Genomic DNA, 11,791 nt, shown 5'->3' with positions numbered 1-11,791 from the left:
TGATGAGCGTGGCTAAGTCTGCGTCCAAAGTCCAAACCTGTGAACCCCAGGCTGCCAAAGCAGAGCGCGCAAACTTAACCACTATGCCACTGGGCCAACCCCACGATGATTTTTTTTAAACTAAGAATGTAACATGAGGAGGCACAATTTGAAAATTCAAATTTTCCTAAATGTAAATACTTGAGAAAAATTAAGGAAGAAAACTACCATTAATTGTTCTATTTTATCTGATGTCTTGGAAAAACTATATTACCCTCAATAATAATTTTATTTGTGATTTTCTTAGCCCAATTTGGACCTTTATAAAAATGACTTATTTAAAAAATGACAGAAATATCAGGAATAGTTGTAAATGCTCATGTATCTATTCAGTTTTATGCAGTCTGGATCAAACATATTAGTTTTGCATAGTCATAGTTGTTTTGTTTTTTTTAGCTAAAATACTATGGTCTCTTGACATATTTCTCTGTACTTTTCTTCCCCTTATACCTCTGAATACCCTTCCTCAGTCTTTGCATACATAAAATAACCAAAATGAACACATTCACTAATTACCTGATATTTGGGAGTGGCAATGGAGGAAAGATCCTATATACATTAAAAAAGGTAAAGAAGAGTATGGCACAATTATGGTTGTATAGATAGCCCTATTAGAACCAGTCAAAATGGCACATCATCAAAATGGTCTCATGTTTAGAGGAAAGAAAACTGTCTTGAGAATCAAGAAATGTGAGATATTCCCTATGTGTGTGAGTATGTATATTTAACATGCTTCTTAAGAAAAAAGAAAAATCAAACACTGTAGAAATGTGTAGTAAGGAAAGCCAAATTCCCTGAAATCCCAAAACTCAGAGATAACCACTTTTAATTTCTTAGACCATTCCCATGTTCCATTAGACTTCTTTTTATTTATATATACCCACATTGGGCAATATACTAAGACAGCTTAAATATAAACATAAATGCATATGTAACTTTACATGAATGGGACAATATGATGTATGCTGTTCTGCTGTCTGCTTTATTCATTGATAAGAATGGAGACCTGCTCTTATCAATTTATGTGGAGAGATATATACATACTGGCCATTTTAATGCTGTATAATATACCAAGGCACTATTATGCTATGATTTATTTATTAACTTTCCTACTGCTGGAAATTTGAATTGCATCCCAAGTACTGTTGTTATAAATTATACAGAGATCAACATCTTTGTTGTCAGCTTATCACCTTGAGGTAAACTCCTAGGGATATGATCACAGGGCAAAAGGATATGGACGTTTTAGTCATGGATAAATGCTGCTAACGGTCCTTTGGGAAGGTTGATCAATGCACATGCTCCTCAGCAGAATATTCTCTTAGGACCTTCTTGTTATCTCTGTTTCTGAGTTTAAAACACTGTATGTTAAAGTGAGGATTTCTAATTTGTCCTGCATGAGAAGTCTTTCCTCAATTCTAGAACCTCCTCACTCATGATCTCTTTGAGCATCAATTTTACCCCATTTCCCCTATCTTCTTCTTCCAGAGCACAACTGGACATATGTTAGACCCTCTTTCTCCTCTCATGTTATTTAACCTCCGTCTCATACTATCCACAACTTAGGCTTGCTGTGCTGCATTCTGGATAATTATTTCCCCTCTATATTCCAGTTTATTCATTCTCTCTTTCAGCTGAGTCTGATTTTCTGCTTAATCCATTCCCAGAATTTTAAATTTTAAAGATTATAGTTTTTATTTCTAAATGTTCAATTTTTTTCTTTTAAAAATTTGCTTACTTTTAGTAGTCTCTATTTTTTCAAGTACTTCACGTTACGTATCCAATAATTCTAACATAGAAAGTCCCTAGGGTTCTAATTCTGCTGTTTCGTTTGTTTTCTTTTGTATTTCTTTTTTTGTTTATTCATTTATTGTCCTGATGACTCTTCTCTGTAGTGGCTTGTTTCTGGAGGCATTCTGTTACTTTAGATGGTGCACTCATGTTTGGCGTGGCTTCATCTGTGGAACTCCTGTAAGGCATTTCTTCAGAGGAATTTCTGGTTGATTCTGCCAGTTGCTCCACACTTCCAATTTACTAATTTGGGATTACTTGAAATTAATTTATCTGCTTAAGCCTTCCAGGACCACACTGATGATGCAGTTTCAACTCCAAATTTGTTTGAGGGAAGACCTATGTGGTTGAATGCCTAGGGGAATGTGTTTTGTTTCCTACTCTGAGCCTAAGCCCAGACAGACAAGCTCCTTGTTGTCTCCTGTTGCTAGTAAACATATTTTCTTAAGTCCATTCTTTCATGGAGATTACAGCCCTTTAAGAGTGCTGGTTTACAGAGAGACCTCAGGTCCTACTCTCCACTTTATGCAGCTCCAAAGTACTCTTTTCTGTCCCTAAATGGCCATTCAAACACCAGCATTTTGGTCACCACGATTAGCAAATAATTCCCATCATTTCATCTTCAGTTTACCAATTTCCTCTTCATTTGTTCCCCTAGAGATTTCTTTTACCTTCTTATGAGCACAGACATACAATTTAAAGGTTATTTTTGTCTGTTTTTTTTTTTTTTTTAAAAATCCAGCATTTCTAGTTGTACGTTTTGGTATATTTTTCAGACTGCCTAGTGTTGCAAGAAATTCAAGATGCACATTTAAGAGTGATTTCAGATACAGGAGGAATATTTTTCTAGTGTAAGTATATCCCAAATATTGCATGGGCAATACTTATACTAAAGGATTATTCGTTATTTATCTGAAATTTAAATTTGACTTGGCACTCTGTATTTTTATTCACTGTATCTGACAATGCTAGAATCCGTTGGAAATAGAAGTCTGGGTTTTATTTTAAGCACAATTTTGAGAAATCAGACATGGGTGACACTTTTTTTGAGTCATTACACATTTGAGAATATACTTTTTTCTTAAATATTCTATCAGTTTGGCTGATGCACATAGTTTTAACCTGAAAATTCTATAGACAATGTTCCATTGACTTCACATCTGTTATTTCAAAAAATTGGAGTCCCTAAGTCTTCCTCCCTACTTTTAAGCGACCTTCTTGTTTCCAAATGCTTCCTTTATCCTTGCAGTTTAGAAGCTTGAAAACATATCTTGATATTGGCCATTCTTTACAAGCATTTTCTAAAACAAATTGAAGCTTTTTGATCTATCAATTCAGCTTGTTTTTTTTTTTTTTTTCATTCCTGGAGACTTTTCTTTGAAATTTTGTGAGTTTCATTTATCCTGTTCCCCATCCCTCCTCCCAGCATATTATAACCATATGTTAGCTTTCCATTTTTCTTCACATCTACTCTGATATTTTTAAGCACTTGACTCTTTATGACTTCTTATTTTTGTGTGACTTTCCACAATCCTGTCTGGCTTTTCCATGTTATTGAGCCTCTGCTGTTTTGTGTGTGTGTGTGTATGTGAGGAAGATTGTCACTGAGCTAACATCTGTGCCAATCTTCCTCTATTTTATGTGGGATGCCACCACAGTGTAGCTTGACGAACTGTGTTAGGTCTGTGCCCAGGATCTGAACTGACACTGAACTGAACTGGCCACTGAAGTGGAGCGCAAGAACTTAATCACTACACCACTGGGCTGGCCCCTTCTTTGCTATTTTCAATACGTCAAAAATTTTCTTCTTGTGGTGCTATTTTCCTCTTGATTTCTTTCCTTTGTTCAAGCAGGCTCCTTTTCACTTATTCCTTGTCTTCTCCCACATTTGATCTATTATCTCATAAAGTGCAAGTTCTTTTCAATTTTCTTGAGTGTGCAAAGCAGTTGCAAAATTTTTATACCATTTTTGAAGTGCATTTTCTTCCATAGTATCTCCTCTATCTGAATTTTATATGTTCCATTTCTTTGCTTCCTTTTTTTCTTTTTGGTGGGAGCAAAATTTATTTGACAGCTCTCATTTCTGAATGGGACCATTCTATCCAAGCCACCCTCATTCCAAAATAGTGTAGGCATATTCCTCTTGCTTTTTTTTTTTTCTTAAACACCTGGGCACTCAGTAAATTCTCTGTTGTAACATATGCAGTGCGCATAAGCTAATGTTCAAGATTATTTGTTTTGTCTCTCAGATATCAGAGGGGATGGGAGGAAGAGTGAGGGAATTCTGTTTTGAGAGCCCCTCCTTCATTCTCCTTACACATCAGTAGAGTTCATATGTGGGTAAGCACTCTGGGCTTCACTTTGTTCTCCTATGTTGGCATAACCCAGATATTTTCCTGTGTGGTCTATATGGTTTGACAACGTATTTCTCCCCTGCATCCCTGACTTTGTTTGCTGCTGCTTGCTGGTCTTGATCAAGCCAATTGCTCCCTAGATATCATTCCCCATTTCTCTTCTTCTCTCCTCCTGGACCCAGAACAGAAATGACCAAGCTTAGCAGCTCTTCAAGTCAGGGCTCCAGGTTATTGTACTGAAACAATAAGGGACAGGTACTCCTAAAGGGAACAGTCAACATATTTTTTTAAAATTTTTTATTTTTCCTTCTTTTCCCTAAAGCCCCCCAGCACATAGTTGTATATTTTAGTTGTGGGTCCTTCTAGTTGTGGCATGTGAGATGCCACCTCGGCATGACCTGATGAGTGGTGCTACGTCCGTGCCCAGGATCCGAACCAGAGAAACCCTGGGCCACCGAAGCAGAGGGCACAAACTTAACTACTCAGCCACGGGGCCAGCCCCTCAACATATTTTTATTTGTCGTATTTTTACTCCTAAATTCTACCCTTTTGAATTTAGGGTGATATTGGAAGACTATCCGTGAGGTTTTCTTTAAACAACTTTATTCACGTTATCTCATTATAATGTTCTCTAGAAGAGGAATTCTGTGTAGATTCCTACCATCTTATTCCAATTTGATTTAAATTGTTCTGTACTTAGATAACGCATTTTGATCTTTCCACAATCATAGCATTGGTCATAGATTTTCTTGTTTAATTTTTGCTTCTTTGTTAATTTTTGGTAAGTTCAAAAGAAAAAAAAATTGTGAAGCTACCTTTATGTTGCCTGCCATCTTTCCTCTAATTTTCCCTTAATATATATATATATATTATATGTATATAGATATATATATGTCCTTGGGAATGTCATTTTTACTTCTTTAGGTCTCAACTTGTAAAATGAAGGAGTAGGCAAATGACTTATGGAGTCCTGTCCATTTTCACGATGACAAGAATCATTGGAGTATGTTCACTGTGATGTCAACATACAAAAAGAGCTGAACAACAAGTCTGGCACTCTCTACCTTGCCTAGTCCATATGCAAAGATTAGTTTACTCCATAGTCAGTATTCCTATTTATGACTTCAAGTTCCCTTGCCTGAAAATTGTCCTTGGACACATGCACAGACAGTTCATCTGCAGTAACAGGAGGAAGGCAGATGTAGATAGAATATTAAGTGTGGAGGGGGACGGGTTGGAAATTTTCCTCTGATTGCTTCCATTATCTCTGTGAATTAAGGTCATCATCAGAGAGTCAAGAGGAAGGAGGAATTGTTGGAGGTCTGGGATGCGAGGAGAAATTGTGAACTAGTCATCAAGGAGTGTCAGAGAGTGAATGAATTAGAGAAAATATTAGGATTGCTGGGTTAGCACAAAGTGCTCAGTTAGAGTAAATGCTCACAGATTTAAAGTAGACCCAGTCAGCATGACTGTGGTTTTTCTTTATCCATGTTTGGGTGCCCAGGTGCAGGTAAAGAGTAGGCAGTGAACTGCATTTAACCAGGGTTGTTTTTTTGTCAGGTGAATGTAATGAAGGGAGGGAGAAAGGGGCAAGGAAGATGAGGGTAAATGCATGGAGTGATCATAATGATAGGCCATTACGTCCATCCAGGGAAACAAAGAAAGGAAGGATGACAGGGGGCTAAGAAAGGAGGACAAGATGGGACTGAGAAGCATTAAGAGATGGTAGGATTAATGATTGTAGGATCCAGTGGAACCAAAGTAAACAGGGAGTGAACTGGAAAGATAGGAGGTGGCATTCAGAGAGTGAGATGGTCAAAATGAGATTACAGAGGGCTTGCTGTTATTGGCAAAATGACAAGACTCAGTGTATGACCATGAGATTTACTGTCTACGGATACAGAAGAGTAGGTAGGTATTGCAAGGACTACCTTGTCTACCCTGGAAGGATACTGTAATCACCAAGAATTGACAGAGAACCTGAAGTTAAAAATATGTAAGAAATGAGGGGAATAATCTGAGAGTGTGTAGATGACTAAAATAAGAACTTCTTTGACATTTTTCTTCTATTAGATTTGCAAAAAAAGGAAAAATATTGATAGGTTATAGTATTGGCCAAGTGTGAAAGGAGTATGGTACAACATTTTCATAGGCAGTCTGGCAATATTTATCTTAATTCTCATACTTCCACTCAGCAATGTCATTATGGGGAATTCATCTTACATAAATGCTTGCACAAGAAAGTAAAGACATTTGTACAAGAACGTTCAACTGCAGAAATGTTTACAATAGCAAAGAACTGTAAATAACCTAGATGTCCATCAATAGACAATTGGTGAAATAAGTGACCATACACTCATTAATGAAAAATCATGCAACCAAGAAAAAGAATGAAGGGGGTGGTACATGTACAGACATGAAATAGTGTCCATGGTATTTCATTAAGGGGGGTAGGTACAAAATGGTATGCACAAGATAAGGTTTTTTTGTTGTTAAAAAGAATTTTAAAATTCTTGGATTTTATAAGCTTGTACAGTTTCTAACATAAAAAAGTAAAAATATTCTAATATAAAATCAATAAAAGATAAAGATGCTAGTGTTGTACAGAAGGAACCATTAAGACTTCATGAGGGTTTTGTGGAATACTCCAGTGACTTGGGAACAGAGTTGAAGAATGAAGACAGTAGGAATTTGAAATACATCTCCAGCTGGACACCAATAGCCCTTAGAGACAGACACTCAGGACTCATATACTGATCTGGCCCGAGGTCCACTCTGACTGCACCCACCTCTCCCCTCACCACTCAGCACATTCCAGCCACTGTTTTTTTTCCTCTGTTTTTTAACATGCCAAATTTATTCCTACTTCATGCTTTTGTGCTTGCTATTTCCACTGCCTTTAATGTTCTAAGATATCTTTGCATGGCTGGCTTCTTCTTGTCAATCAAGTCTTTGCTCAAACATCACCTCTTCAGACGAATGTTCCATTTACCTGACCTCAACTTCATTCCCTTTTATTTCCTTCATAGTATTTATCACTCTCTAAAGATATTTGTTTTCCTATTTCATTTGTCTGTAACCCCATGCTGACAGCAGGCACCCACTATGCTTTGCTCACCACTATGTTTCTAGTATTTAGAAGAGTACCTGGTATATAGTAGATGCTTAACATTTATTGAGTGAATGAATGAAGGACTGGTTAGAAGATAGTCATACATCTAAGTGACTAAGACTTACTCTTTTGGCTTGCCCCAGATTGGGCCTACAAGAAATTCCTGGGACATCCAGTTAAAAAGTTGTAATTAAGGGCAAACCTCTGTTCCAACTGAACAAGTATGGCAGTAGGGCTTCTTTGTTTGTGGTTTGCAGGAGTGTGGTGATGAGGTAATAGTGATGGTGGTGGTGATAACACAGGTGGTATAGCCCATGCTTCACTTACCATAGCTTATCTTCTGGAATTCCTTGTCTCTCGTTCCACTCAAAACAATTCTGCTAATTTCAATTGCGTTCACAACTTGGCTGAAACATTGCCACATCTATAGCTTGAAATTGGTTACATTTAGAACACAGCCAATCCAAATTTACAGTAAGAACAGATGACCAGTGGCTATTTATTAATCTAGTTCCTAGCATGCACTTTCTTCTTTCTTCTTTTCTAGGATTAATTATTCTGAATGACCAAACTATGACATTTGAATCATATTGACTCCACTCATGGACTTAAGCCAGATTTAGGAATGGGCATGTAACATAGCCTTCAGCCAATGAGCACATTGGCCTTATCAATTGGAATAGGATTGACTATGTGATCTAAACTGGATCAATGAAAATAATCCAGTATTTTTGTTGTGAAAATCGAGATATGGAGTCCCTCAATTCTACTTGTGCTTGGTGTATGAAGATAGAAAGCTTGGAACTGCAATGGCAGTGAGGAGAGAGATTGGAGCTGCTAGGAGGTCATATCACGATGGAATTAACCCAGAGGAAGGACAGCTGAGAGATGGAACCTCATGATAGTGTGCGGACAGCAGATCAAACTACATCTGAAGTGAGATCTATTCAATTTCTGTATCCTGAAATCAAAATATTCTTAACGGATATCAAGGAAAACATAGATCTTAAGTCAGGCTCTATTTCTATCTCTGGTATCTGGGGTACAACCTGTTGCAAACAATGTCAGTGCTTGCCCAGAAGCCCTTTAATGGTGTCTGTTTCTGTGCACTCACCTCCCTTTGGTGTAACAGCCACATCCTCTTGGGCTACTGGAGCCACTTGGTCCACAAGTAGCAGAGAGCCTGAGAGTTTCCCAGTGACTGTCTAGTACATGGTAGGAAAGTCCAGTTCCCTTGCCTTGGCTGCGACAGTCTGTGGCATAATGTATACTCCAGAGTCCCCTGAACGACGACACTTGCCTGAGGCTGCACCATGCCAGACCTCCTTGTTTCCTGTCCTACGTTGCCCTTATAAATCACCTGAGTACAAATCTTCCTCTTGAGGTCTGATTCTAAGACAGCGCCCCCTCAAGGTGTGTGCAAGAGTCAATCACTGGCGGAAAAAGGCCAATAAAACATGAGAAGTTTCTCTTTTGCCTAATTTGTAGTTCTTACATACTGCTTTCCGTGACACATTTAATGTATTCTCTTAATAAACACTATTTGTAGCGCAGAGTGGACAAAATTGATGGGTAGATGACAAGTTGGTTCACCCAAATTAAATCATCAAATGAGTCATTGAGGACACTGGACCTGAGAATTTCGAAATTAATAGTTAAGTGATTAAGTAAGTCTTAGGAAGATTTAAAGGAAATGCTGCTTGTAAGCAGTATAAATGTTTTTTACTCACCTCTGAATTTCACTAGTGGATTTCACACTTCCAATAAAATACAATTAGGAAAGTTTTCAATTTAAGACACATAATGTTGTGAATACAATATGAATAATAAGAAAAGTCATGGCCTTTAGGGTTAGACCTGAGTTAAAATTCAGGGTTTTTTTTCTACTTTCAAGCTGTGTGACCTTGGACCACCCAGTTAACATCCTTCTAAATCTTACTTTGATGATACTAAAAAATGGGATTAAATATCTTCTGTGGAGGGTGATTATGAAGACTGTGTGAGTTAATGTATGGAAAACAGCAGATTTATAATTGGCCCTCAGTAAATGATAACTATTATTATTGTTGTTAGTTGGAGAAAACTCACGAGATTAGATTACCTACAGGTTGAATGCTACTCTTGATCCATTATGATACTAATCAAATTGGGATGGTTGGTAAAGATTTATGGTTTATTCACACGGCCTTAGATGCAGTTGGCTTCTTTGTCATCATCCATAAAATTCAAATCAGTAGTCATTCTTTTTCAGTGCCTCTTATGGGTATGGTAGTGCTTAGGCACTAACAGAATTCAAGAGATTCTTGCCCCAAATAGTTTACAAGTAAGCAGGGCAACAGGTGAGCCTAGAGCAAACTGTAATATAAAACAAAGTATGATAAAGGCTCAAGTTTTTAAAGAAATGGTTGTTCTCTGTTTTAAGAGTGATAAACGAGGAAAATGAAAGAAAGCAGCAACCACTGCCATCTTTTCTTGTGAGAAAGGGAAATCTTTGGTCATGCAGCTAACAAATGGCAGAAGCAGAATTCAAACCCTACCTGCCCAGTCCCCAAGTTGATGCTTTCAACTTCTCTACTAAACACCATACACTGTCTTAGATGCTGTAGTGTTCCCATTGTGTATCATGATTGATACTGGTTTTCTCGGGTTGGAATGGATACACTTAGGTATTGTTTGGCTGCTTGGGTTTTCCTCTACAATTCCACTTTGATGGTCATCCTTATATAGAATTTCTCCAGTTTCTTGAATTGAAAAGTCAGCATAGAAAGAATGACCAAAGCAGTAAATGAAGTCATGCTATCAGGACTGTGTGGCAAGAATTACTTTCGGCATACAAAATCACTTTATTGGCAGTAGCTGCCTTTCCTCGCTACTGGGCAACATTTTATTAAGATATTTCAATATGTTTCCTGCTTTATTTAGCTATGCCAATGGTACACTACCTTCAGGAGCGAGTACTCCTGAGAACTGAGCCACTTGGGGTGCAAATTCCCAGATCTGCAACTCAATAATGAGATTATCTTGGGCAAACTTTTTCATATTTCTGTGGTTCCCTTTATCTCTTTGGAAATTTGGGAATAGACAATGTTGCCTATACATTCTCTCACTAATTTCATTTCTATTTTGCATCATAATTATTTACAAACTGGTTATTTTCCTAACCAATGTATAAGTAACTTCAAGGCAACAGCTAATGTAGTGTCTTGCACATGACCAATAATTATTGGATGAATGATTCATAAAACCAGAATATTTCCAGTAAATGTTTGTATGTTTAATGCTCAAGACAAACAGTCGTATTGGATTATAATTCAGCACAGCAATGAAAGCTTTAAGAGTAATATTTTTTAGCTTTTAAGTTCCTTGAAGGCAGAAGCTATACACAAATGTCAATGTTTTTAATGCTCAGGTAAGAGTGAGATAAACCGAACGATGTTTAATTAATGCCTTTGAATCGATATGAGATAAGAATGATTCATCGTACAATCAGCATTTTTAAAAAGTTCCAAACTAGAGGCTTTCTATGGCATTTTGCCCCCTTCCCACTTTTTCCTCCCCTCTGGGGACTGGAAGAGTCCCTGGAATGACCTCTTTAAATGCTAAGCTTTCTCGATAGCACTTTAGTGTGAAATCTTTTTCTCCTTCTGAAAGCTGGAGGGAGCTTCCTGAATGATTGATCGGTGAGATGTCCCCTGGACACACTGGTGCAAACACCATGTAACCACTGATTGATGTGCTCGCTCTTTCACGAACACATTCATTTTCTCTTCTCTAACTCACACAATTTATTCATCCCATGATGCATTTATGCATCTATTATCGCTGTCTTTCAATTTTTAAGCAGGTGAAAAGATGAAAAGTTAACGCTTATAAGGTTATAAGGCTTATAAGGCAGCCTCTCTTAAGTAAAATATTTGATCTTCCATATATCCAGAAGAACGTTTCCTCAAGGGTTTCTGTTATTCTGATTAATTACAAATTTAAAACAACTTTGGAATTGTGAAAGAAGATAGCCTGAGACGGGGGAGTGAAGCTACACACTTCAACTACATACTTGGGGTGAGTCAGCTATTAACCCCAGGACTAAAATGGGGATCAGGAGACCGAACTCTAGTCAGGGTCCTATCATTGCCCGTGAGTTCAGGAAAGGCAATTAAATTCGGAGTTTAGCTTCCTTATCTGTAAAATGTGAGGCTTGAACTAGATGCCTCCGAAGGCCCTTTCTAGCTTCAATGTTTTATGATTCTACAACTGTCGCTGACAGGTAGTAGCATCACTAAGAAATCTGACTCAAGAAATTTAGATCACAGTCACTACGCTTTTGGGGGTAGGCTAATCATGGTGTATATTGTTAACATGATTTAAATACGAACAACATGCCCACTCAGGAAAAATATGGACAACTTATAAAGGTATCTATCATCTAACTCAAGATTCTATAAAACTAGAAAAAATTCTCCAATCTACATATAGTTTAGGGGCAAATATTAATCTT

Source organism: Equus asinus, chromosome 2 (assembly GCF_041296235.1).
Source record: "Equus asinus isolate D_3611 breed Donkey chromosome 2, EquAss-T2T_v2, whole genome shotgun sequence".
NCBI lineage: Eukaryota > Metazoa > Chordata > Mammalia > Perissodactyla > Equidae > Equus > Equus asinus.
Note: the sequence above shows the minus strand (reverse complement) of the source record.